This window comes from Zootoca vivipara, chromosome Z2 (assembly GCF_965207765.1).
Source record: "Zootoca vivipara chromosome Z2, rZooViv2.hap1.1, whole genome shotgun sequence".
Lineage (NCBI taxonomy): Eukaryota > Metazoa > Chordata > Lepidosauria > Squamata > Lacertidae > Zootoca > Zootoca vivipara.
Genome location: NC_142585.1, coordinates 20237492 through 20262514, shown reverse-complemented (window position 1 = coordinate 20262514; position 25023 = coordinate 20237492). Strand labels below are relative to the sequence as shown.

The following is a 25023-nucleotide window of genomic DNA, read 5'->3' as shown; positions in this document are numbered from 1 at the left end:
GTTGACGGACCTTTCAGATTTATGAGTATTACTGCTGTTATTACCTGCCTTTAACCAGCAGGTTCCAGGGTGGGTTGCAACAATTCAAAACTTAGTATTAAAACCATTAAAATGAATAGCAACCACAGGAATAAGTTGGGTCATGAAAACACAAATCTTAGGTGTTGGGCCAGTACTTTTGTGAAATCTGGGGCAATGCTAATAAATAGCAGACATTTCCTGTGCTTTCTTTGGATTGATGGATATGTTTGTTTTGTTTTGCTTTGCCCACTGGCCACAACAACATCAAAATAACCGCTTACAATACTGCTGAAGACTATTTGCAAAATTAAAAGCATGCAACTTTTGAAGCAGCAACAAGTTTAATATTCAATCCAAACGAGACATTTAAACCATTTGCACAATCCTAACCATTTGCACAATCCTAACAAGGCATATGCTAAAGCTGTCAAAGAGATTATTGCACAACGGTGTTAGAAGGCAGATGAAAGTTGAAGATTCAAGATAGTGAAATGGACTGGGGTCATTTTAATGGCTTTGAAGCTTGCAGGACAGTTGTTGAACCAACCTTTGTAGCTGCTGGAGTCAAGAAGCTTGTTCTAGAACAACTGCATTTGTGTCAAAAAGAAACCATTCTGTTGTGTCCCATTTCTGGATATTTCATGGTGGCGTTAGAAGCTCCAGAATGCTATCTCCAAATTAGTTGGCTGTGCAATGGAATGGCAGGTGGAATCAGTTACGATGTACAAAGTGACATACAACCCCAAGGCTTTGTGGGAATGGTGAAAGCTACTCCACTTTCCTACAAGCATCTCTACAGTAAAGAGTAAATAGGCACAAATTTGACACCAGAAATGGCATCTCTCTGTGTGTGAGTGAGCGTGTGGCGGTGTCATGTCTGTGGGGGATATTTTAACTTCCCAGGATACTAACTCATCTTACAAGTGGCCACTCTGGAACCAAAGCAATTTCAGAGGAAGACTGTAACATGAACCCAGGACAAAAGGATCGTTTATCACACTTACAAGCATTATTTGGCTTACTGATGCCAGGTTTTCTGTATTATTAACATTTTTGTGAATTGCCACTGTTGATAATAGTGTACTTCTCGTCACCTGTCCCTTTTTTTTTGTATCTCACTTCCTTCTGCCTTCACTGTTTAAAATCACCCCTCCATTAGGATAATGCTTTGTGCATCTGATGCATGGAACTGTAGCTGACAAAGGCATATGCCATAATACATGTTAGTCTTTAAGGTTCCATGAGACTCTTCTTGTTTTCGCCAAAATTGAATGCATTTTGGATTGATTGTCAGCCTTAGCAAGAGGGCTGCCTGCTACCTGCCACTCACACTTAAGGAGGAGAGACGCTCTGTGGAGCAAGACTCATGAAAAACCTGTTTGATTTCCTTTCATCAAATGGGTGGTTTGACTTCCACACCCTTCTTCTTGACTTTCAGCATCATTCACCCTGTTTGGGGAAAGAGAAGGGTGAAGGAAAGCAGCCTCTTGCCTTCTGCCTGGTGGGAGATTGACGGTTACTGAAAACAGTGGGGAATCCAATTAAGTTCTGAGGCTCTTAAATATAGAGCTGTTGGAAAGAGATTAGGCTTTTGCCTGATGTTATACTTGGCTTGTGAAATTTGGCGCCACAGTGGTTCACTGAGAGGTCAAATAATCATTATTGGGCTCATCAGTCTCATTTAGAGAGCTTGAGGATTTATAACCAAAGCACAAGTGTTAGCAAATCAAAACACAAGAATGAAACACACACACCACACACACTTGAACATGCAGAGCAAACTGCACAAATCAGAAAAGAATATGCATCTCTGCAGATGCACTATGCAGAGATGCATAGTGCAAATCATGTCTACCAAACTGTTGGCTCCTTAAGTCACATGGAGCCCAATACCCATGTCATTGCCAATGGCCAGATGATGGACAGCTCACCTGCTTTGTCCAGTTCCAGGAAGGCAGCCAAATGAAAAGTGGATTGTCTCTAGTAGGCTTCTATGCATGTCTAATGAACTTGGCATGCCATAAATTGGCACTTGGATTTGTGGAGGGGGGAGTCAAGAGGTTGCTTTGGTTTTTCTTGTTATACGTGAGCTTCAAGTTTTCTCAAACCCTTAATGACACCATGCTTTATTTATGAAAGTGTTTATATCCCGCCCTCTCACAAAACACCAGGGCAGGGTATAGCAACCTAAAAATAAAAACCTTGAAAAGCAGTACAGAAGGATCTGTTGGCATAAAAAGTCTTCGAGATACGCCTGAAAGCTAAAAGTGAGAATGACTGCCCAATCGTTGCTGGAAGAGTGTTTGAGCACAGGGCTAGCAACACTTTTAGTAGTACCGGTAGCAGTTGGTGCAGCTGTTGCTGTAGTTGTTACTTGATTTATGAACTGTTTCTAATGAGGCACCTCAAAAAAAATTAAAATACAATTAAAACATGTGTAAAATAATTACATAGACAAAACAGCTGCAGATATATATTTTTTAAAAACCCAGTTACATAGAAAACCATTTAAAAATGACAGCAATTGCATATTTTAAATCGACTTCACCGTAGTAGGCTAACATTCTGGATCTTCCTTGTGAACAGAAAAATGAAGCGGGGAGAGAAAATGAACATTAAGAATCAGCTGTTAATGTTTTCCTTAGTTTCTCATTTTTACATTCTTTAGAAAACCACATTTTTGCACCTCTTTGTGGACTTTTAAAATCCAACTTGAAAATCCATACTTACACTTTGTGTGCACACTTTATCCTAATAAATTCTTTTCTTTTCTTTTCTTTTGTGTGCACATTTTGGTTGGGTGAACAGCGTCACAAAATTTGTAGAAGTGCAAATTTCAAAGGCTAGCCATGTTTCAGTTTGCATATTGGTCCGGGAAGTGTGAATTAGGTTTGCATTAAAATGCAAACTGAAAGAGTTTGTCCCTCATCCCTATCTGGTCTGTAGCTCAGTGGTTAAGCATCTGTTTTGCATGCAGAAGGTTCCAAGTTCTAATCCTGGCCTCTCTAGGTAGGACTGAGAGAGAAGCCTGCCTGAAATCCTGAGGAGTTGCTGCCAGTCAGTGTGGACAATATTGAGCTAAATGGGCTAATGGTCTGAGTTGGTATAAGACAGCTTTCTATGTTCATATGTCTTTCAGGAAAGGTCTATAGCTCAGTGGCAGAGTATCTACTTTGCTTGCAGAAGGTCTCAAGTTCAATCTCCTGTATCTATACGGGAGGAGAGATACCCTGCCTGAAACCCTGGAGAGTTGTTGCCAGTTTGTGTTGACAATAATGGGCTAGGTGGACCAAATGGTCTGAACAAAGCAGGAGGTAGCTTCCTATGTTCCCAAGTTCCTACAGAAATAAGTTCCCTAAAGTATAAAAATGCAACAACAACAACAACAACAACAACAACAACAACAACAACAAAAGTAGCAAAATAAAACAGCTAATTTCTCAATAGCCTAGTCCAGCCTTTCTCAACCGCTGTTCCGCGGCACACTAGTGTGCTGCGAGACGCTGGCTGGTGTGCCGCGACGTGCGGCAACTAGAAGGGCGATTTGCATTGTCACGTGCCTGGCGGCCGCCAATAAACAACGCTAACCCACCGGAAAGCAATATTTCTCCTCCTCTTTCCCAAAGCTCAGTGCAAACCCGCCGGAAAGCAATATTTGGCAAGTGTTTCTTACAGTCATAATTATAATATAGGGTGGCACAGAGTTAAATTTTTTAACTTTTTTAATGGTGGTGTGCCTCGTGATTTTTTTCACGGAACAAGTGTGCCGTGGCCCAAAAAAGGTTGAGAAACACTGGCCCAGTCTATGAACATTTTATTAACTTTTTGTTGTGGGGATTATTGTGAGAGCCATCTGTCCGTCTCTTGATGGGTGCTTTAGGTTGGAGACCTTGGTTAACAGCAGCTGAATAATTGTACAGAACGGGAAGGGGAATTGATTCACAAGGTGGCTGTTTGTGAACCCTCCTTGAGCGCCAAACCTTACTCCCCATACAGAATTTGGCAAAAGCAAAAGGGAAAGAAAAAAAAAGCTACCGTGACTTGGTTTCCAATTCTCCTTGTCAGCCTAGGGTGTCTCTAGCGACAGAGGGCAGAGAATGTAAGGAATGTACTAGGGAGAGGCACCTCTTTGCCAAAGTGCGGGGGGGGGGGGAGAGAGAGAGAGAGAGAGAGAGAGAGAGAGAGAGAGAGAGAGAAGGAGGGGAAGATTTTCTGCTGTGGAAAGAGAAACCTGTTTGATCCCCTGAAGGGCAAAAAACACACACCCACATTGTCATCTCCCTCCCATAACAAGGCTGGGCCTTTTTTTTTTTTTTGGCAAGGGCAGCCTTAGCTGTCTGGGACGCATTCTGGCTTGCCCACACCTCCGCCGCTGAGCGCATTAGGACTAGCAGGGAGAGCACTGCTCCAGCCACAGCTGTGAGGGCGGGAGTACTGTTAAATGCTCGAGGACACCTTTGGAGAAGGGACCCACTGCTGTTGAGGTTACGAGTAAGTACCACCTTTTTGGTTTGAAAGATGAGCGAGTTTCCTCTCTTGCCCTTCTTCCCCTGCTCTTTCCCTCCCTTCCCTTGATTTTCCTTTCTTTGAGGTGGGAGGACTGTTTCCCACCAGGGATCAACAGGTTGTGGAAAGCAGCTTCCCCAATGTGCCACCTGTTGAGAATTCCTGCCCTCATGGTCGCTTCCAAATTTACGATTCTATGAGCTGACCTGGCTTTGAACAGTTATCTGGGCTCTGCATACTATATATTTAAAGCACATCACTTTCCTTCAAAGAACCCTGGGAACTGTAGTTTGTTAAGGGTCTGGTGAATTGTAGCCCTAAGAAGTGTAAACCACTGTTGCCAGGATTCTTTGGGAGGAAACAGTGTGCTTTACATGTACACCATACATGTAAAGCACATCACTCCCCCCCCCAAATACCCTGGCAACTTATTTCATTTTTACCCCATATTTTCCTCCAAGCAGCTCAAGGTGACGTACAAAGTCATCAGATTTTATGCTCACGACAACCCTGTGAGGTAGGCCAGATGGAGAAGTAGCATTTGTCCCAAGATCACCCAGTGGATTTGAACCTGACCCTAAACCAGCACTCTAACCACTATGCCACACTATGCTCTCTATAAGTCCAGCTTGGCAGCTGCTAGCATGGTCCATTGCTTTGTTGTAACAATTGCCGCTTCCTCCCCTCTCCCCACCCCCACCCCAGCAGATTTCCTGAAATGTTAGCTTTATATTTTCCTCCAGTATGCAGATGCAGTGATGTGAAATGTTGCTGCGGTTCTTATTTCTTATGCAAATCTCTTCCTTGGTGCTCATTGCTATTTCTACTAATCTTTACAACAGCCCTGTAAGGTAGGCAAGTCCTGGAGAGGAGGTGGCATTTGAGCCAAGAACACTGCAGCACTTTCTCTTAATTACAACACTTGCTGTATTATATATACTGTGAACGTCTGTCTGCCATACAGCTGTTACCATCATCAGTACAAAAAGTTGCTTAACTGGGGAAGTGGGAGAAGGATTTGGCATCATTTTGCCGAGGGGTCCTCTGCCCTCCACCTTGCTGGAAGCACACAACAGGGACAGGAAATGATAGAATTATGGAGCTCGAAGCAGGAGTGCCTAGTTGGCCCCAAACTGTGGGTGCCCAGGGCCGTGAGTGCCATGCACCTTGCATGACCCTGGCGCCAGAATTTGTGGGTGCCCAACCCCTCATGGGGAATTTTGTGGATGCTAGAGAACCATGTATGCTACCCTAAGCACCTATGGCTCCAAGGCACCTTGGCAGATGCTCTATGAATATCTTTGGGTTAAAGGTAAAGGGACCCCTGACCATTAGGTCCAGTCGTGACTGACTCTGGAGTTGCGGCGCTCATCTCGCGTTATTGGCCGAGGGAGCCAGCGTACAGCTTCCAGGTCATGTGGCCAGCATGACAAAGCCGCTTCTGGCGAACCAGAGCAGCACACGGAAATGCCATTTATCTTCCCGCTGGAGCGGTACCTATTTATCTACTTGCACTTTGACGTGCTTTCGAACTGCTAGGTTGGCAGGAGCTGGGACCGAGCAGCGGGAGCTCACCCCATCATGGGGATTTGAACCGCCAACCTTCTGATCAGCAAGCCCTAGGCTCTGTGATTTAACCCACAGTGCCACCCGCGTCCCTAACTTTGTGTTAGGGGCTCCCAAATAGACACTGGACATTATCATCAGTAACCCCATGAAGAGAATGCTGATTTTAAGAGATCTGCAATAATGGGGAGGTCAGGTGTTTTCTGCTTTTTAGAGGCACCCCTCGTTTGTTAATGTCCCACATTCATTTTTCATTATTTCTTTGCAGGCCTCCAGTGCCTTTTAACAAATGCAAAGCAGGCAGAAATTCAACTGGTGAAGTTCACCCAACATTTATCTGTGGCATTTTTTAACCCTCCTGCAAGGTGCTTAGGGTAGCATACATGGTTCTCTCAAACCTATTCTATGTTCACAACATTCCTGTGTGGTTGGAGAAACACAGTGTGACTACTCCATGGTAATTCGGTGAGCTTTATGGCGAAGTACCGATTTGTGTCTGCATCTCCTATTATGCAATATGGCCTTCTCAGTATGTGGGTGCAGTGAGGGGGAACTTCCTCTGTGGGATTTCTGCCTGCTGTGCCAGGGTTAAATCCTTGCCAGAAAAAAAAAATGGTGACAAGCCTGGTTCTCCAGCTCAGAGTTTTCACTTGTGTATTTAAACATCTTTTAAGTTCTTTTTCAAGGTAGATATATTCCTATGGCAGCTTACAATGCACAATTCTAATTATACAATTCATAACTGTACAATGTTGTAGAAGTTAGGCGAACAGGCACCAGTTGGCTGCAGTTTAAGAAGTGCTTCTGCCTTCCTGGTGGTTCTTCTTCCATCGAATTTTTGTTGAGAATCTGTCACAATAAGAAAGAAGGAAATGTCTGAGTAAGGGAGGAGCTGATAGAATGGGCAGTGCTGAAGAGTTCCTCCCTCAGCCTCAATTTTCCACCTGATCACAAATCCTGTTATCTTCCCGTCCTCACACCCAGGCCTCTAACTGTCACAATTGCAAACAACACAGATGCTGTTGTGATAGCATCATAATAACAGGCCTTGTCCACATCCACGTTTACCTTGTGTTTGCAGCTGTTTGTATCCCCAATTTAATTTGCAGCATTATCTTTCAGCAATACCAATCTCTGTGTTTTCCTTCTGTATCCCACTTGGTTCACAGATTATTTGTTTCAATGGTTTTGGGTTGGTGGGCAATAAACGACCACTTTCTGCTACTGCCTTTTCAATTCCCACTACTTCCTCAATACTTCCATTTCTTTACCAGCTGTACTCAGGAAATCTCCACCCCCTTTCGATCCCTCAGATATGCACAAAACTGGGAAACTGCATGCACAAGCAATATTACAATTGCATATCTGTGTGCTTTGGCCACTTCTCATGCAGGGTTTTTTTTTTAAAAAAAGAATATGCACAACTATCAGCACACATGCCCAGTTAATGCTATGATCATAAAATCAACAAATTAGAATGTGGGGAACAAACACAAAAGGGAATGGCTACTCATATAAACAGGAATGACTGAAGTGGCTCCTCATATACAAATTCAAATGCACACAGGTGTGGACTACTCCAGTCTACTCCGCATGAGGAAAAGTGGAGAAATAGCTGAATAACTCTCAAATGTAGAAAAACCCATATATGCACCAAGGAGTGAGGAAGTGGCTTCTTTTATAGCACCCTCTGCATTCCATCAGAAAACCCCCACTTTTCTCTCTCCAAAAATTAAAAAGCCACAGATTCTCCAGCCCTGATCTAGTCCACTATCATTTGTGCTCCCAAAAGTAAAACTTGCTGATATAGATGGTGTTCCCAAGCCAGGGCTTTCTATGTTTTCTGTCTGACTGCCTCATTTGGTAAAGGTAAAGGTAAAGGGACCCCTGACCATTAGGTCCATTAGGTCCAGTCGTGGACGACTCTGAGGTTGCGGTGCTCATCTCGCGTTATTGGCCGAGGGAGCCGGCGTACAGTTTCTGGGTCATGTGGCCAGCATGACTAAGCCGCTTCTGGCGAACCAGAGCAGCACACGGAAACAGTTTAATGGCTGTGGTTTAACCCACAGTGCCACCCGTGTCGCCTCTTTTGGTACTGAATGCCAAATTCAATATACTGTAATTAAGAATCCATCAGCTTCCTTTCTTTACTTATCTATTATATATCTCTATCTATCATCTATCATCTATCTATCTATCTATCTATCTATCATCTATCTCACCACCTTTATTCCATCATAGTACACATGGAGTAAACACAGAGTAAACATATATTAGTAATAAATAGAGGCAGTAAACATAGAGGTGCCCAGGTAGCCTCTCCTGCACACACCAACCAACTCCAGACATGCTTAGCTTCAATGAGGGCATTGTGTCATGTGTCCAAATGTAGGGCAATCTTGGAAGTGTGTGAGTGTGTGTACTTTGGCATTTCTGAAACCAGGGTCAGGGAGGAGCAGAATATGATTTCCAGTCATTTGCAAGTACTGTAGACTCTTGGTGCCTTGTGCCACCCTCCCCTGCTCTTTCTCCTAATTGTAGGTGGGGAATAATCTCATGCAGAAGAAACAAGAAATATGCAAAGATAGTTCATCTGTACAATATATGCAGGTTAAAGAAGTGGGTTGCCTTATCAGAATTAATGAATTGATAAGTGTATGACAGGAGCTGGAGCGGCTCTGGCAAATAAAACTTTCAGATCTGTGATGCTGCTTTATGCTTTGTCATACCTGATGCTCCATTTTAGTCCAAGGGCTCATCAGCCCCAGGTAGCACAGATAATGGCCAGGGATGATGGTGGGAACGGGAGTCCAACATCTGGAGATCCACAGGTTCTCAACCTCTTATGTAGATCAATATCAGACATGCTCTGGATGCTGTTGATTCTGTAGAGGCTCAGGCAGGGGGGAGTCTTTCCCAGTTCTCTGCTGAGATGCTTTTAATTCCTGGGGACTGAACCTTCTGCATGCAAAGTTGTGTGATGTATTCCACCACTCAGCTAGTTTTCCCCATTTGCTGCAACCCACTCTCTTGTGGGCTTATATGAAACAGTCTTCTATTAACTCTGGCTCTTTTCTTCCTCTCTTGACACTGTCCATGGTGTGTGTGTGACTTTCTCAGCCATGGGTCATCCTTTTCTGGAGATCCCAAGGATGGCGCATGGGGCTCCTCCAGCATGCAAAGTTACACATCGTCACCAAAGAGGATAATACTGATTTGCAACACTCCCCTCCAAAATGTCCTAATGTATACATATGGATACAGATTTAGAAATAACTTATTTAATATGAGTAGAACTAAAATGCATCTCATTATGGTGGGAGACATGAATGTGACCATATGAACTTCTGAGAACATAAGGAAAGTTCTGCTGGATCAGGCCAATGGTCCATTTATTGCAGGAACTTGTTCCTGCAGTGGCAACCAGAAGCTTGTGGGAAACATGCAAGCACTCTCTGGTAACTGGTATTCAAAGATATTAGCCTAGAACATAGGAAGTGGTCATATATGGAGCCAGATCATTGGTCCATCTCACTCTGTATTGTCTGTACAAACTGGCAGCTCCTCTCTTTGGTTTCATATGCTGGTCTCTACTAGTCCTACCTGGAGATGCCAGAGATTAAACCTAGGACCTTCTGTAGGCAAAGCATGCACTCTACCCTTGAGCTGTGGCACTTTCCTTGTGGCCTGTGTGCCTTCTTAGTCTACTCTCTAGCTACCAACTGTGGATGGGAAACTTCAAGGCCTCTGCAGGTTTTCTTTCTTGCAGCTCTTGGACTGCAGAGCCCTTAGTTAGAGGATGCTTTCAAACCAAGGACTATCATCTGTGCAGCAGGACACTTGGCCGTCTTAATGCAAAGCAGATGCTCAGCTACCAAGTTAATAGGCCCTCATCTAGTTGTGCATGGGGGGGGGTTGCTTTTCATTGAGCAATAGCTTCTCTGAAGTGAATCTAGTAAGCTGCCTTCTGCTCTGTTTATTACAAACCAAAAACTGATTGGCAGCTGATCTCCAGCATTTCAGACATGAGACTTCCCCTGGAGATGCTAGGGATTGGACCTAGTCTTCATTGCTCTATGCAAGCTCTTTCCCAGTGACACATACAAACACCTCCCAATGCTTCTTCTATTTCTGTAATTGGGATGGAAGGCTGAGTCTAGCGTGGGTAGCACTCCTCTTCTAATTGCTGTTCCTGCTAATGCTGAACCGAGTTTATGCCTTATTGATTTGATCAGATATGTGCATAAAATTGTGGGGTATGAATCATTTGTTTTGCTACCAGAGAACTTTGATTTATTAACCAGTTGGTTTATTATTATTCCACTTTCCTTATAGCCCAAACCCATCAACTGTCAGGGCAAGGCTGTATGTACATTGCTGCTTACTCCAGCTCCAGCACACTCCCACCACTGGTGATTGAAGCGGAGCACACACGACAATAGCCACATTCATAGGTATCCTGTAGCTTCTTGAGAAATCCCCCTGTTTGAAGTGCTTTCCTTCAAACCATCTTCTGTCTGATTTGAGAACAGAAGCGAGGTTGCGTACGTTTCAGGCAGCTGTTGTGCATAGGTAGAGGACAGAATTTGGCATGGGAAAACAATTCAGAAGCACATTAGATAAAGACATCCCTGCTGCCTCTCTGGTCTGCACAGCAGTGTAAGAATACGAACAGCAATACAAGGTTTGTGTGTGCGTGTGTTGGCCTTGCTACCATTGGCTCAGATGGCTTTTAATGAAGAGATTATTAGACACATTTGTTTTGTTTGGACCTGTAATGTATTACCTGGTTTTCTGCAATGTAGTCTACAACAACAGCAGGGGTGACTGACCTGAGGAAGTAACCTGCCTGGCAAACATCTCAAATACTCACACACTTGCATGAGGCCCATCTGGGATGCCACTTGAGGGAAGGAGAGTTACTCCTAGTCCATCAATGTTACAAATCAGGGGTGAGGAACTTTGTTCAGAGTGAGGGGCACATTCCTTTCTGGGCAGCCTTCTAGGGGCCACAGGCCATTGATGGGTGGGACCACAGGCAAAAGTGGGCCAAGCAACACACATAAATTTTTACCATTGTACAGTAGGCTGCTTTTGAGAAACGCCGCTCCATATTCTCCAACCAGACAAGTGAAAGTTAAGATCAGCATTTAAGGAACATTCCAGCAAGGCAAATGCACTCAGGATGTGAAGCAAGGCCAGCGAGGGGTGTGGCCTTAGGAGTTATAAGGGCCAGAAAGGTTGGCCTCAAGGGCCACATGCACACACACTTGTAACCCCCCCCCCCCGCAGACCACCTGTAATTATCTCTGTGGAGCAACATTCCCAAACCAGTTCATTGAGATTTCCCCCATTGCAAGCTCTCTTTTCTGCTTCCTAAAGTAACTTCATAGCTTCCAGCACTGCTAGTCTTCCCACTGGAATCTCCCTTGGATGTTATCCTGGAGTGTATATTTTGAATACTTTGAATGAGAATCTGATGCCCTTCTAATTCCTTTTTCTTATCTCTCCTTTTATTTTCTATAACTTCCAATTTTTGCTTTCTTCTGCTAACTCTGTATTTATGTTGATGTTTTGATGTTTCCTACTTTGGGTTAATAAAGATACACACAGGAAGATGATGGATGGAAGATGAAGGGACTGGGTAGGGAGGAACTCCCAGGGTAGGAGGCAGGGAAGGGGGGGGGAGAAGCTCCCAGGTGAGAGCGGGGGGGGGCTCACCCTCCTTTGTGTGGAATAAGGGTTAAGAATACAACCTTGATAGAGGGCTTTTTATTATTTCCTTCCTTCCCTTCTTCTTTTTCTCTATCTTTTCTCTCTGTTTTATTTTTATTTAGATTCGTTTGGCTTTTATTGTGTTCTGTGTTGAAAACTTTCAATAAAAATTGATTATTAAAAGGATTCTAGATGGAAAGGGGCACCTCTGTATATCTGTAATATCCCTATTTAAAATGCTGGTGGTATTGACCTTTAAAGACCTAAATGATTTGGCATTAGGTTATTTGAAGGACTGCCTTAAGCTATACAAAGTTGCCCAGGTCCTGAGGTCTGCTTCAGACACTCTGTCTGCAAGCCTAAATGTAAGATCAACCAGATTGGTGAGCATAAAAGATAGGGCCTTCTTGGTAGGGGCTCCGTGGTTATGGGACACCCCCCCCAAGTGGCATGTGTGTGTGGCTCCATTAGCAGAATAAACATGTATTTAATAGGCACTACGATCCCAAAAGGGTAAGTACCTGTCTGATAACCACAGGAAAGGAGTTCCAAAACACTGGGGCCATTGCACTGAAAGCCCTGCTTGGGTTCCCATGGAGCAGGACATCTGAGGCATGAGGTATTACAAGAGTGTATGTACCCTGATGACCTCAGTGATTGCACTTGTGTACCTTTCCCAAAGTTATTCAGGGCTTTTTACGCCGAAAGAATTTAACCTGGTCCAGTAGTAAGGATTTACATTTAAAGGTGAGCCTACCTAGTTCTCACTTTCCGAAACGGTACATGAACCAGAACAGAGCCGTCTGTCAAAATGTGCACTTTGCTGAATTTTGCAACGCAGCTCTCCAACCAAGAAATGTGTACAAAAATGCAAATGCTAGAATATAGTGTGCATTAAAATAAAATGTGTTTTAAAAATGTTTTGCAAAAATATGCGTAGCAGGAGGAATTTGCCCGTTTTCTGGACATGGGAACTGCTAATCCAGGGGCAAAACTAGGCCTTATTTCACCTGGATCAAATACCCAGTTTGGCACCCACCCTCTTGTGCATTTGCGTAAACAGACACAGGCTGGGAGCCTCAATGGCACCCCTCTGGAGGCTTCACCCAGGGCAAAGACCCCAGTTGGCTCCCCATCCCCAGAGCTACAGCACTGGCTAATCCAACATGCCTCCATTTTGCCAGGATTCAGACTCCGCTTGTTGCCTCATATCCAGCCCATGACTGTGTCCAGACACACATCCAATGCTTGCACAACCTTTCCTGACTGAAGTGTTATGGGGGGGGGGAGTTTCTGTTAATGGTTGTTTTGCTGGTCTTTGTATTGTTTTCAGCTTCTCCTTAAAGCTATTTAAATGATATATGAGCTTGCCTCTTGCGCTTGTTTTTACAGTAAGTGAGCCAACTTGTGTGGGCTTTGCCTTAAAAGGCAGTGTAAAAAGAAAAGATTTTCACACCAAAAACCACACTAGGGATGGGCAAAGCTGCCAATTTCAGTTTATCTCTGTCTCATTTTTTAATTTCAGTTCACCAAATTTCCCCTATGTACACGTTTTTCTATGTAATTTTGTCTAATACACACATTTTTGGAAGCGATTTTCCCCAATATAATGCATTTTTGTGCTATTTTTTACTAATATATGCATTTTTAAATGCACACTTTACCCTAGTCTGCACATTCTTGTAGACATTACTTGGCTGGAGAGCTACATTGCAATAATCAGAAAAGTGTGAATTTTGAAGGATGGCCATGTTTCAGTTTGCATATTGTTGTGAATTAGGCAGGATCACCTTTAAAGGCAAACTATATTTTCTCCATCATCCTTAAATTTACAACATAGCAAGATGCCTTAACCTGAGACAGATTGTCTGTCCATCTAGCTTTGTAAGTGGTGGCAGTAGCTCGCCAGAGTCTCAACTTAGATGTCTTTCGCATCACCTGCTATCGAAAGCACTGTGTTTTTTCCAGTTAAGAATAATGGAAGTTTTTAAAATCCCAGAACAGATTATTTGTCTGGCTAGCCCAGCACTACTATTTGGACCAAAAGGGGCGCTGTGGGGCGCTGTGGTCTAAACCACTGAGCTCTTTGGGCTTGCCAGTCAGAAGGTCGGTGGTTCGAATCCCCGCGACGGTGTGAGCTCCCGTTGCTCTGTCCCAGCTCCTGCCAACCTAGCAGTTCGAAAACATACCAGTGCAAGTAGAATAAATAGGTACAGCTGTGGCGGGAAGGTAAACGGCGTTTCCGTGTGGTCTGGTTCCCACCACAGTGTTCTGTTGCGCCAGAAGCGGTTAGTCATGCTGGCCACATGACCTGGAAAGCTGTCTGTGGACAAACGCCAGCTCCCTTGGTCTGAAAGCAAGATGAGCGCCACAACCTCATAGTCGCCTTTGACTGGACTTAACCATCCAGGGGTCCTTTACCCTTTACCTTTACCTTGTTTCAAATTGCATTATAGCCTGCATGTTTAGAAGGTAGATGTGTATTATTTCAAAAAGCTTCAAAATGTGGTAAACCACATTTTTTTGCACTGTTGTGAGGGGGCTCTTATTCAGTGGGACCCTAGACTTCTGCCCCAAAGCCCTACCCTGATGTACCCAGAAAACAGGGTCAGTGATTTACCACTGGAGCACATGGGTGGTGGCAGTTGTTATTGCTGTTACATTTCACTTCCATAGTACAGGCATATGAAAATAGATCTATGCAGTATGCAGAATCGCAATTAGAACCAAAAAGGCACCTTACATGAAATCAAGCATTATGTAATTTAATTATCACATCAGAGGCTAGGAAGCTGAAATCAAAGCAGAAATCCATATGCACCTCCTTAGGACAATTTCTCGAGTGTTGCTGATGCTCCAATGGTTGGGGAAGCTTCCTGAAACTGGCTGTGCAGGCTGTAGCAGCAACAGGGCCTCCATCCTCTTTAGGTAGATGAATCTGTTGAATAATCATTAGGAATTAATTATAGGCAACAACAATAATTACCAACAGCTGAAGTGGGGCGAGGCACTTCAGAAATGCCAATAATAACTGGAATTTCTGCCTGCCAGAAAGCTGTCAGAGGCAACAAATCTCTATCAGGTATTGGTGGTAGCAGTCAAGAGTGGGACGCAACAGCAGCCCTACATTTAGATTCTTCCCTTTATCCTGTGTTTCAGCACTGCGGAAACCTAACTCCACCTCTGCATATGGGGCCTTAGGCACTTCCATACCCTCCAACATTTCGCCAATGAAAATAGGGATGTCCTATTTAATAATAATAATAATAATAATAATAATAATAATTTTATTATTTATAACCTTGCCCATCTGGCTAGATTGCCCCAGCCATTCTGGGTGGCTTCAAACATATATAAAAGCATAATAAAACATTAAACAGGAAAACTTCCCTATACAGGGCTGCCTTCAGATGTCTTCTAAATGTTGTATAGTTACTTATCTCATTGACTCGGGGGTCACATAACTCCATATCCTCCAACATTTATCTGACGAAGAAAAGGGAGAGGGACGCAGGTGGTGCTGTGGGTTAAACCACAGAGCCTAGGGCTTGCCGATCAGAAGGTGGGCAGTTTGAATCCCCGTGATGGGGTGAGCTCCCGTTGCTCGGTCCCAGCTCCTGCTAACCTAGCAGTTCAAAAGCATGCCAGTCCAAGTAGATAAATAGGTACTGCTGCGGCGGGAGAGTAACCTCCTTTTCCGTGTGCTGCTCTGGTTCGCCAGAAGCGGCTTAGTCATGCTGGCCACATGACCCAGAAGCTGTCTGCGGACAAACGCTGGCTCCCTCAGCCTACAGAGTGAGATGAGCACTGCAACCCTAGAGTCATCCGCGACTGGAACTAATGGTCAGGGGTACCTTTACCTTTAAGGAAAAGGGACAGTCCTCCCTCTTAATGGGACTCTCCTGTTTGGTGTTCCAGCAGGGTGTTCTACTTTCCTCCTGTGCTCTGTGTTGTATTCCTGCATCCCAACCTTCACTCATTCCTCCTTGTGCTGTTTCTTAAAGTGTATTTACTTCCCGGTGTGTGTGTGTGTGTGTTGTTTTTAAATAAAGATTTGTTGTTGTTGTTTTGGTAGTTCCACAAACCTTGGGGCTTCTTTTTTTCTTTGTTCTCTTTTTTAATTTTTAATTTTCATTTGTATATATTACAAGAATTATTCAATCATAATTTTAACATTTCAAATTACGACTCCCTTCCCCCTCTTTCTGTGGTTCTTTACATTTCTTTTCATCTCCCTGCATATCTCAACACATTCTTTTATATATATCTATCCCCGTATATATCCCACATATATTTTGAAACTGCAGGTTTTTACATTAATCCTGCCAATATCTTAATCTGTTTACAGTTTGTTTGTAAATACCCAATAAACCATTTCTATATTTTTTTAAATAAAGTTTGTCTTGATTTCTTATTCTTCTGGTAAGTTTCGCCATTTCAGCATAGTCCATTAACTTCTGTATCCATTCTTCTCTCATCAGGGCCTCTTCTTCCTTCCATTTTTGGGCAAATAACATTCTTGCAGCTGTGGTTGCATACATAAATAAATTTCTATACTGTTTAGGTAGTTCTGATCTCATAATTCCCAAAAGAAAAGCTTCTGGTTTTTAAAATAAATGTTATCTTAAACATCTTTTTCAGTTCATTATATATCATTTCCCAGTAAGCTTTAACCTTATTACAAGACCACCGCATATGAAAAAAGTTACCTTCTTTCTCTTTACATTTTCAGCATTCAGTTTCAATTTTTGCCCTATCAGAAGGTTGGCGGTTCGAATCGCTGCAATGGGGCGAGCTCCCGTTGCTCTGTCCCAGCTCCTGCCAACCTAGGAATTCTAAAGCATGTCAAAGTGCAAGTAGATAAACAGGTACCGCTCCAGCGGGAAGGTAAACGGCGTTTCCGTGTGCTGCTCTGGTTTGCCAGAAGCAGCTTTGTCATGCTGGCCACATGACCTGGAAGCTGTACGCCCGCTCCCTCGGCCAGTAAAGCGAGATGAGCGTCGCAACTGGACCTAATGGTCAGGGGTCCCATTAACTTTACTAGGTGTTAGGGACTACTGTATATACATAACATTTTCATATAATTATCTCTTAAACTATAATATGCTATAAAATTTTAGATCCACATTCCATAAACGTCCTCTTGCATCCATTCCTATATTATGATCAATATCTATTGCCCAGTGTATCATTGAAGATTCACTTGTTTGTCCTTTGTCTTCCATTTCAATAACATCTTATACATTTCAGATATCACTTTAACATTACAGTTTAACAGGTCTCTTTCTAGTTGTGATATTTGTTCCCCAAACCCCCGCTTCATATCCTTTTTAAATAGTTCATTCAAATGATGATACTGTAACCATGTTGTTAACACCTCTGATAAATACTTAAATTCTTTTAATTTAAATTCTCCTCCTCCTTCTCTTAATAAATTTCTATAAGTTGCCCAATTTTCCATCATATTTTTCTTCTTTACTGCTATGGCTTCCAAAGGTGAAAGCCATAGTGGTGCTTTGGTCTCCAACAAGTTTTTATACTTATCCCTTACTCTGCACAATTTTTTCCTGATTGTATGGTTTGTAAAACCTTTATGTATTTTCACCTTTTCATACCACAAGAAAGTGTCCCAACCTAAAATATTATCATGACCTTCCAAATCTAAAATATTCTTCAATCCTTCAACCATTCCTTCAACCAGAACTGAGACCAAAGATGACAGCCATATCTTAGGACACATTGAATTTTTCAACTTTTAATTTCCAAAAATATGCTAAAAAGTTGTAACATGACTTGGGAATTCAAAAGGTATTTTGGTTATATTAATATAATTTAGTTGCGCTTGATAAGGAAAATGTGTGTAAAATTGCACAGAAATCATTAAAATTTAAAAATTATTGCTTTTGTTGTTTAGTCATTTAGTCGTGTCCGACTCTTCGTGACCCCATGGACCATAGCACGCCAGGCACTCCTGTCTTCCATTGCCTTCCGCAGTTTGGTCAGACTCATGTTCATGTTCGTAGCTTCGAGAACACTGTCCAACCATCTCGTCCTCTGTCGTCCCCTTCTCCTTGTGCCCTCAATCTTTCCCAACACCAAGGTTTTTTTCAGGGAGTCTTCTCTTCTCATGAGGTGGCCAAAGTATTGGAGCCTCAGCTTCAGGATCTGTCCTTCCAGTGAGCACTCAGGGCTGATTTCCTTCAGAATGGATAGAAAAATGATTGCTAAGTACTTGCAATTATTATTATTATTATTATTATTATTATTATTATTATTATTATTATTTGGCATTACCTGTCATTTTCAGAAGGTAACATTTAAATTCTTTGCTTTTCTGAAAACAGGCTTACCAACCTAAATGTTGCCAAGGCATAAAAATAATAACAGATTTGAATTCCTCACATCCAAAAACATATTCTTAAGACCTCCTACTGAATAAATTTGCAAAAATTAAGTTTCACACCCTATAATAACACACCCTAACATCCATTACGGTCTGCCCTGGCTCCCTAAAGTGGAAAGGCACACCCTGAGATTAAAATCTATAATTAATCAGAGAGACATCTCCATCACTTGGGTTTGTAGGTTTTTTATATACACCCACATAAATTGATCACTATATATCTAGAGACCTACATTTTACTGACAGCATGCTGCCCCACTGCACTCATTGAGAGAGGCAGTGTGGTCTAGTGGTTAGTGTGTCAGACTAAGTCCTGGGGGACCAGGGTTCAAATCCCCACTCAGCCTTGAAGCTCATTGGGTGACCTTGAGCCAGTCAATTACTCTCAACCGAACCTACCTTGCAAAGGATAAAATGGGGGAAGAGGAAGTATGTATGCCACCTTGAGCTCCTTAGAAGAAAGGTAGAATAGGAATGTCGTAAATAAATAAAGTAATAAAATAAATTTATGAGTAGTGAAATATATGTGGCCCTACAAGCATCCCTGTCTGCCCCCAGGCTACAGCCCCTAAACAGCTCTGGTTTGTAGCCCAAATATATTTGCCTGGGATGTGCCATTGAGTTCGGATAATGCCAGGAGGATCAGGATACAGTCATACCTCAGTTTAAGTATGCCTCGGTTTGAGTATTTTCAGTTTAAGTACTCCGCGGACCTGTCTGGAATGGATTAATCCACTTTCCATTACTTTCAATGGGAAAGTTCGCTTCAGGTTAAGTACGCTTCAGGTTAAGTACGGACTTCCAGAACCAATTACACTCATACCTCGGGTTAAGTACGCTTTAGGTTGAGTACTCCGCGGACCCGTCTGGAACGGATTAATCCACTTTCCATTACTTTCAATGGGAAAGTTCGCTTCAGGTTAAGTATGGACTTCCAGAACCAATTATACTCATACTTCGTGTTAAGTACGCTTCAGGTTGAGTACTCCGTGGACCCGTTTGGAACGGATTAATCCACTTTCCATTACTTTCAGTGGGAAAATTCGCTTCAGGTTAAGTACAGACTTCCGGAACCAATTGTGTACTTAAACCGAGCTACCACTGTATGTGCATTTAAGTAAGTAAAAATTAGCCTACTCTGCTGAGCATTCACTATTGCCTCCACTGGCACATGGCACTTGGAAGATTGCTCAGAAGTGAATGTGGCCCTCAGACTGAAAAAGATTTCCCAGCCCTGATATATATGGTAAGATTGTTCTATGGGCTAGCGGAATAGGTTTATGCAGTGCTCTTCTTCTTCTTCTTCTTCTTCTTCTTCTTCTTCTTCTTCTTCTTCTTCTTCTTCTTCTTCTTCTTCTTCTTCTTCTTCTTCTTCTTCTTCTTCTAACATGTTTAGGGTACTCTCATTTTCCTACTCATATTGAAATACTGCCCCTCAATGAGGCCAAACTTAGAGTCACAAAATGTTTAGGGGTATGCATACCCCCACATCCCCCCAGAAAAAAAGGACTGGGTTTATGGTCTTTGTCTATAAGGGAAGCTATGCCACCCTCTTGGTCTTACTACACCTGATCCAACCACCCCTATTTCATACCCTTCAAGTGTCCTGACTTTCCAAGGACACTCCTGGAATTACTGAAGTCATCCCAGTTTCTGATTTGATCCTGGAATGTTCCAGATTTCCTTTTTCCTCCTCTCCTTGTCTTGATTAAAAGTGGTGGAAATATCAGAACCCCCCTTTCCTATTCTTTTTGGAAATAGGAACTCTCTCTGTTTGTGTGTGTTTGTGTATAGGTGCAAAAACAGAGTCCTGTTTATACTGAAAATACCTGCATCAAATAAAGAAAACAATGAAGCTGGCATGCAAAGCCCTTCCTATAATTTTGAAGGAAAATGTAGCCATTCCATGTTCAATTCTTTAATTGCAACGCTCCAGCAGCCAGGCATTTTTAAGGAAACGTGCATGCATTCTGTAGGCATGCTAGTGGTACCAATAAGCTACAACTTAGGGATGATGCTTGGTGGAGGCGAAATTCTACAGAAGCCAGTTTCTGAAGATGCAGATTCATATTGTTGTATTACCATTTATTGTAAATGGAGCCTTACACTGTCTACTCAGAAGTTTAGTCTCACTGTATTCAGTGGAGCTTATTCCTAGATAACTGGGCAAAGACTGTGCAGTGTTACATCGCAATCCTAAGCATTTTTTTTTACTCAGAATTAAGTCCCACTTAATTCAGTGGGACTTAATTCTGAGTAAAAAAAATGCTTAGGATTGCGAATTTAATAGGATTTATTCTCTTGTATATTCCTGATCGTTGTTGTTGTTGTTGTTGTTGTTGTTGGCCTTTTTCCCTGAGAAGGACTCAAGGCAGCATATAGCTAAAATTTTATTTCATTCCATTTATCTGTGTAAGGTGCTGTATACAATCCCTTCCCTCTCACAGTTTTTCTTTACAACTATTCCATGAGACAGGTGAGGCAGAGAGTTTGTAATTGCCTCAAGGTGACAGATGTATATGGGTATATGACATCTACATGTGTGGTGAGATCGAATGCGGGAGAAGCTTCCTGATGTAGAATAGATTTTCCTATTTTCATCTGATTTTCCTATTTTCATCTGAGAGATGTTGGAGGGTATGCTGTTTGCCATGCAGAGTCCCAGCCTCAGGGAAGGGCCATAGCTCTGTGGGAGATCACCTTCTTTGAATGCAGAAGGTCCCAGGCTCGGTCCACAACATCTCTAGGTAGCACTGGGAAAGACTTTTATCACTGTGCCATACAGAGCGTGTTCACATACGGTTAATGTGTGTGGTACGGAAGCTGTACTTCCCAGGACAGAGCAGGGCTGTGTAGAATTATTAAAACAGCAGAGAGCATTATTGGCTGCTCACTCACCACCTTAGAACAAATTTACACCACCAGGTGCCATAGAAAAGCACTAGATATATCAAGAGATCCAACGCACCCTGGTCACCATTTCTTTCAGCTCCTGCCATCGGGACGGAGATATAGAACAATGCAGGCAAGAACGAGCCGTCTCAGGAACAGTTTCTTCTCTAGAGCAATTTTGGCCTTAAATGGAAAGCCTGGACTTTGAAGTCATCTTATTTTACTTGTTATTTTGTATTATATTTACTGTTTTTAATTAGGTTTTTTATAATTTTGGATTATGCGGAATGCTTTATCTGAGTGGAAGTAGCAACCGAGTAATTTAGTTGTTCCCGCAGGGGGACAATGACAATAAAGATATCTTATCTTACCCCTGCCTGAGTCCCTGGAGAGCTGCTGCCAGTCAGTGTAGAGGCTACTGGGCCATTTAAAGCATATTAGGCGCCGTGGTGCGAAGATCCCTCCGATGCCCCCCGCCCAGTTTCCCAGCGTTCGCCGAGCAGCTGCCATGGGTGCAGCCACGCGGCGCCCCCCTGGCGGCCCGGCGCCCGGCGCCACCCAGCCTTGCCATAGGGCCAGCCCTGAGAGGCTATACTGAACTGGTTGAGCTAATGGATTAATTCAGCATAAGGCAGCTTCCTAAGTATCTTTTGACTCCACTTGAGATGAGCGTTGCACCCCATAGTCGCCTCTGACTGGACTTAACCGTCCAGGGGTCCTTTACTTTTTTACCTTTGGTAAACTACTCAGGGTTGTATCCAGCTAAACCCACTGAAATTAATGCATCTCAGCTAGTCATTCCTATTGATTTCAATGGGGCTACTTTGAGAACAAGCAACATTGAAAACAACCTTCAGTCTTTATTTTTGGGTTTCAGGGATGCTTTGTTAAAATTTTATTTGTATGAGTGGCTAGCATCGTTGCCTTAGTTCAGCTTCTTCCTCAGCATTTCCAGAAATTAAATTTTTATTTGTTGTGTTTATAAGTATCTATAAATTGCTTAATAATAATAATAAGATTCCAAAGTGGTGCACCTAAAAATAATATACAACAAATATAAATGATATACAAATAAAGCCAGCAAGATTATATGTCAACTTACGTCTGAAGGTGGATTGGCTAATGCACTTTCTTCCTACTTGGGATTGATGAGTCTTTGGAGGAGAGAACATTGGAGGTTTATGACATTTCTATGATGCTTGAGTTTACTTACAAATATTCAAGTTCACCAAAGGTTGAGGAAGACAGCTTGACACTCTTATGAAGAACAGATCCACTCACTGTCCCCTGTGTCAGAACTCCAGAGATAACCTCCTACCCTTAGAAACTTTCAGCTTCGCAGAGCTCAAAGCCTCTCTAGAAGGGTGCTGCAAAATGAGAAGGCCAGAGATGACGCTGAACTTCATAAATGGAATGCTGATGGGGATCATGGGGGGAACCTGAACATTAGGTGGAATAGAATGGAGCATCTGGTATCCTGAATGGGGAACAATCCATGCTTCAACAATTTGTTGTAGGTCACACTTATAAGAATAATGTTGCACGCAACCCCGAACTGATCCCAGGGGTTCCAGGCCCAGGGTTCGGTTTACTTAGAATGAGGGACCGCAGAGACTATGGTGTGCTAGGATATATGATTTATTTACACATATACACAACCTGAACCTACAATGGAGGGGCTCACAGCATTAGCCCATCGGAAATTCTTGCTTCTTCCATAGCCACCCTTTTTTTTTTTTTTAAAAAAAAATCTTTTTATTAAAGGTTTTTCTTGGGTTACTAAAGTACATATATCATCTCTGTTTTCAGATCATAAAGTCCTTTCTACAGGTCAGTTGTATTTGATGTGAGACATTAATGTTGTATAATATACAGTATAAAATTGGGGGAGAGGAGAGAAGGGGAGAGAGGAAATAGTAAACATTCTTTCTTTTACAATACAGTGGTACTTTGGTTTACGAACTTAATCCATTCCAAAAGTCCGTTCTTAAACCAAAGTGTTCTTAAACCAAGGCATGCTTTCCCATAGCAATGGGGGACTCAATTTACAAATGGAATACACTCAACAGGAAGTGGAACATATTCTGCTTCGAAGGCAAAGTTCACAAACCAAAACACCTACTTCCGGGTTTGCAGCGTTCTTAATCCAAGTTGTTCATAAACTAAGCTATTCTTAAACCAAGGTACCACTGTAGTGTATGTGCAAGGTTTTTGAATTATTTATTTATTTATTTATACCCCGCCCATCTGGCTGGGTTTCCCCTGCCACTCTGGGTGGCTTCCAACAAATACCAAAATACATTAAAATATCACAGGTTAAAAACTTCCCTAAACAGGGCTGCCTTTAGGTGTTTTATAAATGTCAGGTAGTTGTTTATCTCCTTGACCTCTGATGGAAGGGCGTTCCACAGGGCGGGTGCCACTACCGAGAAGGCCCTCTGCCTGGTTACCTGTAGCTTTGCTTCTCGCAGTGAAGGAACCGCCAGAAGGCCCTCGGCGCTGGATCTCAGTGTCTGGGCAGATCAATGGGGGTGGAGATGCTTCTTCAGGTATACTGCGCCGAGGCCGTTTAGGGCTTTAAAGGTCAGCACCAACACTTTGAATTGTGCTCGGAAACATACTGGGCGCCAATGTAGGTCTCAGGACCGGTATTATGTGGTCTTGGCATCCTCATGTGGGTAGGTTCTCTTTCTATTCAATTATTTTTCATTGGCATTGAGAGAGCTTGGGGGACCCAGGGCATGACTGGTTGTCTTCAGTGAGTTGCAGAAATCAACCATGTGGCTTCTGCCTGCTTCTAGCCCAGTTCACACACTCTAACTCCAGCTATTGTCTTTTTCACTGCCAGCCCACTCATTCGCCCTGTGGCACAGAGCAGCTTTCTTTGTTATGCTGACGCTACTTAGGTGGTAATGACAGTCCTTGCCTGGCTAATTCAGTCCATTAGATTTTAACCCCATGCAGACTAAGCCCCCATACTCACAACAATACTAACTGCAGGCCATGGGGTGGTGGTGGTGGTCTCTTGTTCCAGATGACTCACCAGGATTGAGAACTGGGTGTATACATTGCTAAAAAGCAGGAAGCACATAGCCAAAAAAGAGAGTTTAATAGATTATTGTATTTTAATATTCTGTTGTAAGCCGCCCAGAGTGGCTGGGGAAACCCAGCCCGATGGATAGGGTATAAATTATTATTATTATTATTATTATTATTATTATTATTATTATTATTATGGTCTTCTGATCGTTCAGTCAGCGTAAACATTTCTGCCTCTTTCTCCCCCTGCACGCTATTCTGGGTGTTCTCCTGACCCTCTCCAGAGCCAATTTGGGGGCGGATTGGGGGCACACAAAGAGTGGAAAAGAGGAAACCCCATTATAATAGTGGGAGCCCTTGCACACTGGATTACTTGAATCTGGCCCAATGAGCTGTATCCAATGTTAGTCGCAGAGTAGACCCCTTGAAATTAAAGGACATGACTTAATTCCAATAATTTCACTGAGTGCATTCTGAGTAAAAATTTAGTTGGATACAACCCTGTTACTGTAATTTAAAGAACTGTACAATGCAGCTCACTTTAACAGGAAAGTCTGTGACCAGGCCACTATTGATGGGGCATCTTCAAGAAAACTGCTCTCCCTTCTTATGGTATTGTTAAACTAGGCTTAAACTGCACAGCCTTTCAGAAATATGACTCCCTCAACTAGAATTGGGATGGGGAACCTGTAGCTTTCCAGATGTTGGACTCCAACTTCCATTGGCCATAGCCAGCACAACCAGTGGTAGGAGATGATGGGGGAGTTCTATTCCAGAAACATCTGGATGTCCATAGGTTCCCTACCCCTAAACTGGAAGGCTGTCCTCTGCAAAGCGGGGCATCCTACCTGAGCTGCTGTGTTATAAAACCACTAAGAGGC

General features: G+C 42.9%; 1 protein-coding gene across 18 annotated transcripts in view; it reads left to right on the top strand.

The window, feature by feature from the left end:
* Positions 1 to 4323: 4323 nt before the first annotated feature.
* ZNF185 (zinc finger protein 185 with LIM domain) overlaps positions 4324 to 25023 on the top strand; it is a 71169-nt gene continuing 50469 nt past the window's right edge. For 17 of the 18 annotated variants that reach the window (XM_035113832.3, XM_088664594.1, XM_088664595.1 and 14 more), the window contains exon 1: positions 4338 to 4512. The gene's annotated coding sequence lies outside the window, so the exon portion shown is untranslated. Of the gene's footprint in view, positions 4513 to 25023 lie in introns of all 18 variants that reach the window. The other variant, XM_035113828.3, reaches the window with a different exon arrangement.